Raw genomic sequence first — 7,300 nt, 5'->3', positions numbered from 1 at the left:
CTCTTCCAAACCCAGCTGTAATATTGACAGGCAAATCCTAGGTCTGCCATGCTGCACTTGGCTTCAAAAAGCAGGAGCAACTCCAAATTTATTCTGTTCCTTGGAAAGGGAAGAAATCAGAGCAAGGAGTGTCCTGAAAGCTCTCTTCCCTTGTCCCTCTTTGCAGATCTTTAAGCTGTGGAGCTAAAATTTCCTTGGACTGACATGTTGTCCCGGTTTCTGTAACAAAACTTACGCTGAAGTTTAAGTGAAGTTAAGGTTTTCCCTGGTGCAGGGTAGCTGATCTACATTTGCTCAGGAGCACCCTCTAAATTAATGTTAAGTAGACAATCTGACGGGCATTTTCACAGATCCCTTCAGTCACAGGATCTTGTTTCTGCTGTGTGGAAACAAGAGCAGCAAGTTTGTCCTTTCCAAAAAGAAAAAGTCAGGCAGTGATAGGAAACTACCAAAATGGGTAAAAGAGGAAATTCAGCTGAATTAGGTGGTGACAGGGCTGAAAAAATGGAGCGTTGTGTTGTAGCAGAATGTTCCTTTCAGAGGAAGCGGCTAATAATTTTGCAGGAAGAGCAAGAGATAGTTATAAGCAAGCCTCCAGGTAGGAATGCAAGTTAAGCAGTATCCTAAAGGAGGGTGGTCTTGTTATGAAATCCACCTTCATTTCCTGGGCATTGCCGCAGAGTTCCTGTGGGATCTGGAGTCGCTTCTCATCCAGGAAATGACGGCTTTTGTTCCTTCCCTTGCGATTTGGATTTGGTGTGGTGTTGCCAGTCAGTGAGGCTCTGCCCAGGTCTCACCAAGTCCAGGTTCCTTGGTAGAGCAGCTGAGGAGCGTGGCCATACCTCAGCAGTGGGGCCTGCAGAGTAATCTGGCCGGAGCTGAGCTGGTGCCTTTGCCGTGTCCACCTGGGAGGGCAGCTTTGGTCTGGCTGTGAGCTCAACATCTGCTGCCAGCTGGATGCACACTCCCGTCCAGTCTGGTTGGAAAGAAAACCAATTTGACACTCCACAGCAAGGAAAGAGGGTGTCAAGTGGTGTCAAGCAGCTGCTTTCCAAAGTATGCTTCTGACCCAAACTCTGCTGCTACCGGAGGCTTTCCCCACGTTATGTATGCTGCCTCCTGGGCCAGGACCTGCAGGAATCTCTCAGGTTTTAGAGGGTATCTTCTTTCCCATTTGAATGTAGAGGGACTCTTCATCAGCCGTGCTCTTAACTTAGACCTACTGGTTAAATCCCTGGTACATATGTCTACACCGAAATCAGATTTGGGGTTGCAGCATGGCTGTGGTGTTCTTGTTTCGAGCCAGGTAACGTGGGCAGCAGTAGCACTTGTACAGATGAGGCAGGAGTGGCTTCGTGTTGCTGGGTGCAGCTTGGACGCTGCGGTTAGCTCTGGGATATCTGTCTGTCTGCACTGCTATTGTTTCCCAGGTTAGTTTGGTTGAAACTACTGTAGATAAGATTACTTGCGCTGCTGTGCTGGTGCACCCTACATACAGGTACAGCCCTGGAAGATACGGGAATTACAGCATCACTCTGCTCCCTAACCAATAATCAGATGTCAGTACTAACCAGGGACTTGACCCTCCCCACAGTCACAGGGTTTCATCCCGCAGAGGCCAGTCACACCAATAACCATGCTCTAAACCAGCAGTGGCTCAGGCGCAGCATCAGCTTTGCTGGGGAGTCTTTGCCTCAGGACATTGGACACAGAAACCAGCCCTTGTCAGCCAGGCACTATTCTTTCATCTGTCTGTGCGGTTTCTGTCCGTGTTGCTATGCATATTCCATGGTGCATGATGCTGGACGTCAGAAATATAGGAGTGAAGTGATCATAGGGTACAACTTCTCTTCTTCATGATGGTGCCTTGGGGTTTGCTGTCAGAACACCAAAAAGGAAAGGAGAAAATAATGCCCTTCCCCTCCCCCCTTTTGTTTGTTTGTTTTTTTAATAAGCCCAGGACACCTGATTCCTGGTGACAGCAAAGCCATCTTGCCCAGGAGCTTGCAAAGTGCTGTTTTCTGCTTTGTCGCCTGCTCTTTCCACTTGATCACTGCTCTGGTTTACGCAGGACAAGATCCTCAACTGGTCCAAACAATATCTTCACCACCTGGCTTTTAAATTATTGTAAAACGTTAGTTGTGTCTTTGCTTTCAGATCCGGGCTCTGGATAGGAGCACCCAAAGATATCTCTCGCACGTAGAGACTGGGTTACTGCTCTATGGCTGCGTCCTGCCTGGGTTCCTCCAGAGGAAGGGACGCAGGGAATGCAGCGCCCGCCTGCTCTGTCCTGCCGAGCCCCAGAGCTGCCTGTGTTGCCTAAACTGGCACTTCAGATGTGTTTGTTTCTGCTGCACAGTGAATTGATACTGCTGGAGATATAAATGCAGATTAAGGCGCAAGCAAATCCCACGAGTCTGGATGGGTGAACGGTGATTAATATCTGCTGACTGGCTTCCCACTTCACTGAGTAAATTATAGCTTTATTCATAAGGAATATAATGTCCTTTTCAATGAATTTCATCAACCAGATCCGCAGCTTTGATTTCTCATTCCTTAGTTTGCCTTTCCGTAAAACACTGTGAGGGTTTTCTCATTCTCCTGGCCTTGCTATGAGCTCTCCTGTTAGAGGAAATGTCCCCCATTTGCATCTCTTCCCGGTCCTGAAAATCGGTTTTGTTTAAGGATGTTTGTAGAGGGGAGTGGACATCACAGAAACACAGGGAAAAGTAAGAATCGAGCCATGTGCTTTCACTTTAAACCTCCCGGAGACACCGAACCGGTACTTGGGTGGTTGCACAGCACGGCCAGCTGATCCGCCCAGCACCAGTCCTGGGGTCTCGCCTGCTCCCACACACGTTGCATGCACCGAGCAGCTTCAGAGATGCACAGGGAACAGCACACTGAGCAAGGCTTAACTGAGCCCTTTGCTCAGCTCTTCCCTAAAGCCACACACTGACAAGAGCATTGGCTGGTCTGACAGTTCTTGGCAGTTTTTAGTAATGTTACTTCTTTGTGTTGTTGTAGTTTCCATTTTTTTAATTAAACCTTCTCAAAACAATCATCTTGCTCATGCACAGAAGCTGGTGTGCAGCCCCATTTCCCAGCCCAGTCAAGCAATCCCAGAACAGCAATGGTCTCTTCCCACTTTCCTCTCCCACCCAAGGATATTATGCTCCAGTTGCTTAACCTAATTTTTCAGCTTCTCGGCCTCATTTAACCTACTGTGGTGAAAAGCGGCCAACGCACTGTAAACATCTCTGTTTCTCACCATTCCTCCATCCAAGCCAGATGCAGAGCACCTTGTTAGGAGATTTTGAATGGCTTTGGGTCAATCCAGCTGATTTTCAGTGGGCAATTCAAATACTTTGTCATCAGAAGCTGGAAAAGATCGTGGCATGGGGACATCAGCAGAGAAACACCAGCCTCACAGGAGGTGAAGCGTTTGCCACCTTGGCAGATGGAGTCAGTTAGCTGCCCTGCTAATTCAGGCAGTTTTCCTGAGGGATCCCATCTGAAGCTCCCGTCACTTTATGACCCACAGGACCCCAGTATTTGGGAGGTGCCCCACGGCCAGCCTGAGAGGATCCCTGTGGGTTCGGAAGGCAGATCTGGGGTTGGTCTTTGGAGCCCAGTAGCCTCATGGGCTTTGGCTGGCCACTTCCCAGAGCACCTCTCTTGGTTGTTCCCTTGCTGAGCATCCGCTCTGTCCGCATGGGAATGGTCCATGGCACTTGCAAATAGTAAAGTGGCTCAGCTGGTGCTGGTGGTGAGTTTAGTCCTCTCAACACCGTACATGTAGCACCAAGGCCACAGCTCATGGCATGGGGCATCCTCAGCACTCTCTTTTCCTTCGGCAAGTTGGCTGCCCACCAGCGTGGACACCCTTCACCCCAGCGCTGGTGGTACATCTCCTTGCTGCCACTTGTACGCCTGCATGGAGGGACATGGAGGGTTGCCTTGCCACTGTTTCCAGCTTGTCTTATGGAGACCTGAGCGTCCCAGAGTAGTGTGTCTGCTGATGCATTGTTGTAAGTGTTCCTGTGGGAGTAGCTGTCCATGGGGAACGGGGGCACCCTGGATTGCTGGACGAAACACTGGTGCCAATTTACTGCTTGTGGTTAGACAAAGAGCATTGTCTAATAGCAGAGGATATTGGGAAGTGTGGGGCAGGCTTAAAAGCACTGAGGGTGGGGAAGGGGCTCACTTCTCAGTTGGGGCAGAGCCAAGCCAGGTCAGAGGAGGATGTGCAGGAAGTTGATGTCACAGCATTGGGACAAAGATCTGTCTGATGTGGAAACGAAGCCATTGATTAGAAAATGGGCTACAGCTGAGGCTGAGGTGGGCTGATGGGGAAGTGAATATAGCAGCAGGGGGCAATTTGATCAATCCAGGGTTCTGCAGTGATATTTGAAGCACCCTGATAGCTTGGGGCTGTCTAATGAGCTGGGTCTGTGCCAGTGTGAGTGGAGGAGGAGAAGTTGGGTGGGAGATAACAAAATGAGGAGGGTAAGGCAGTCAGTGGGAGGGGTACCTCTGTACTGGGTGTCTTGCATTGCAGTGATTCTCTTGCTCATGGTATGTTTGAAGCAACTTTATCTGATTGCTGTTGGGTCTCTAGGCAAGAGTTGTGAGAGCCTGTCAGGGACTCAATCCCTCTCTCCTCCAAGGCTGGGCTTCCAGAGTCCTCTCATCTCAGAAGGCATGCGAACAAAATTTCTCTTGTAGTGAATGCTTGGGAGTGTGAGATGCCACTCAATCTCTCTCCAGAGAATAATTAATTTCATAATAATTGAAAATAATTTAACTTTGCATAATGGGCAGAAGCGGGCCTAGGCTCTGGGTTTTTTTGGACTTGCAAGTGCAATAGCATGGAGATCTTCCAGGCGTAGTATCTGCCTTGGAAAATGCTGCTGGAGGATTAGGCAAGTGAAGAACCTGGAGTCCCTGGTTGGTATCTAAACTCACATCTGATGCTTAAATTTCAAACCATGGGAGTTGGGGGTGGGGGGGGAAGATTTCCTTTAAGAGCTTTTTCTCAAAAAAACCCAAAGCAAAACACACCAAACAAAAACTCTGGGTGGGACAAAGAGGTAGGTATTTATAACCCTGAAGATCAAGAAATCATAAGACATGTGCTCTATTTACTGTGTTTAAATTTGTATTGTTACACAAACTCCACCTCTAGCTGTGCAGCTTCTGGAGGGACAAGTTGATACGGAGTAATCCTGGAAAGATGAGAGAGATTCCTGGAGGAGAGATTTACATTGCATATCATCTTATCACCAGTCTGTCCCTCTTGCTTTCTTTTTTCCGCTGCACAGCAAAAGACATGATTAAAGAGCTGGGGATTTAATTACAGCCAGGCATGCCTAGGGGGAAAACCCACTCGGTCAAAGGACCTTGCAACAACAAACAGAAAGTTCTCCAGTTTCCTTGCTTTGAAGGATTTAAATCTGTGGAGGGGATGGGTTGGAGAGAGAAAGAAAGCGAATAGGCTGGCGTTTGCAAAACACATGGTCCTCTTCCCTCTCTTTGGCAAAGTGCTGCCTTCAGCAGTTTGGTCCTCACCATCAGCTCGCCTTCCAGCCCCACCACCCTCCCTCTCTGCTGCAAGACCTGAACTACTTCTCAAACAATTTCTGGTATCATTGTGTCAGTAAAAACTACTCCCTTTTCCCCTGCCGCAGGTTTTGCACCACCCTCAGCCTGGGCAGAAAAGCCTTGTGATTTTTGTTGCCCCCTGCCGCCTGCCCATCGGTGCCCACCCGCGCATCTGACCCCAGCCAGCACCGCTTTCGCCCTGGGAACTGCCAGCTGGGCACAATTTCAAAGGCGAGAGATACGGGTCCGGTGTGTGGGAGGCTGCCTCTGATATGAATCGTTCTATCTGTGCTAGGGATGGGGCACTGCATCTTCTCTGCTAGGCTGTATGTACCAGCTTATCTGGCCAGCTGCGCCTGCCTCTCCGACCTTCTCATGTCTTCTAACTTCCAGGCCTTTGGGTAAAAGAGAATTTATTTTGCTTGGCTCTATCGAGATTTTGGTTGGTGCTGATGGAAGAAGCTGTAGAAACAGTCCTGTGTCCGCTGAGCATAGAGGACCAACCGAGCATCCTCTAACCAACACCCATGAGGTTCAGTACTTGCAGGTGCGAGTCCTGCTCAGCAGCAGCTCTGCACAGCAAGGCTAGCGCTTCATTGTTCAGAAGGCTTCCCAAAACTAGCACCTTAAACCTTCACATAGCAACAACCTTTTCATCCTGCAAGGGATTCCTGAAATTTGTTAATGAGGTTAACAGTAAAATGGGTAATTGGCTCTCTGAGCAAATGGGAGCTGCTGCCTTCCCAGAAATCAAACACAATGAGAGAGGGAGAGAGTATTTTTCTACATGATCAGCTGAACTAATGTAATGAATCCCCAGTTTGGCGAATCCAGCATAATGACAAGGAGAGATTTGGCTGTTCTTGTGCATTTATTGGGAGACTTATTTGCCTTTAAAGAAGGAGGTGGGGAGGAAAAAAACAGATGAGTTGGTTTTTCCTGTGACATGTGTACACAGCCAGGGGCAGTGCTTGTTATTTCACTTGCAAACAATTTCCTCTCTCTTTTGTTTATTGATGACAAGAAGGCGTTCCAGCCAGGTACAATGGCTCTTCCCCGACTTCAAAGGAGGTCAGGTTACAAAGGCAAGCACCAGCCAGGCAGGATGCAATGCAGAGGGGGAAGGCCCATCGCAGCTGAGCTCAAGGGGAGGTTATGCACAAGGGAAAAGACCAGAACACACCAGCAGAAGTAGAAATAAGGATAAATCCCATCGCTGCATTGTCAGTGCCACCAGGGATTGTCCACGGCCAGTCATCTGGCATGTCCCTGCTACCCCCTGGCAATGGCAGCACTTATCCAGAACCTTCCATGGGAGAGTGCACAGGAACCACCTTTTGCTTCCTCCTTCCCAAATATGCCTGTGCAGGCAGGCGGCTGCCGCTCATGTAAACCCAGCGACTGCGCCCAGGAAAAATCACAGGCTGGAAGTAATGGATTTTCAGTTCTAAACTCAGCCTGAAAGGAAGGTTGGTGGTCCTGGTAACTGGAAACATTATCCAGTGCCTAAAACAAGGATCAGTGTCCAAAATCAAGATGATGAGCCTTGCTTGCCTGGTGCTTGTGGCTGGCTCCGCCATGACCATGCTGGAGAGGGAGTCCAGCAGCCCAGGTAACTGGTGGGGAGGCTGCGGTCTGCATAACCCAAGGATGGCTGCTCAGGTGGCTTGGGCTGATGCTTGCCTTTGGAAAAAGT

The 7,300-nt window shown here is 49.2% G+C and overlaps 1 protein-coding gene across 1 annotated transcript in view; it reads left to right on the top strand.

The window, feature by feature from the left end:
- Positions 1–7,300, top strand: part of SLC22A18 (solute carrier family 22, member 18) — a 59,015-nt gene that overhangs the window by 40,714 nt on the left and 11,001 nt on the right. The gene's annotated exons all lie outside the window — the stretch shown is intronic.

This window comes from Buceros rhinoceros, unplaced genomic scaffold (assembly GCF_000710305.1).
Source record: "Buceros rhinoceros silvestris isolate BGI_N320 unplaced genomic scaffold, ASM71030v1 scaffold7681, whole genome shotgun sequence".
NCBI lineage: Eukaryota > Metazoa > Chordata > Aves > Bucerotiformes > Bucerotidae > Buceros > Buceros rhinoceros.
The sequence above is the reverse complement of the archived record's forward strand: the minus strand, read 5'-3'. Positions and strand labels throughout refer to the sequence as shown.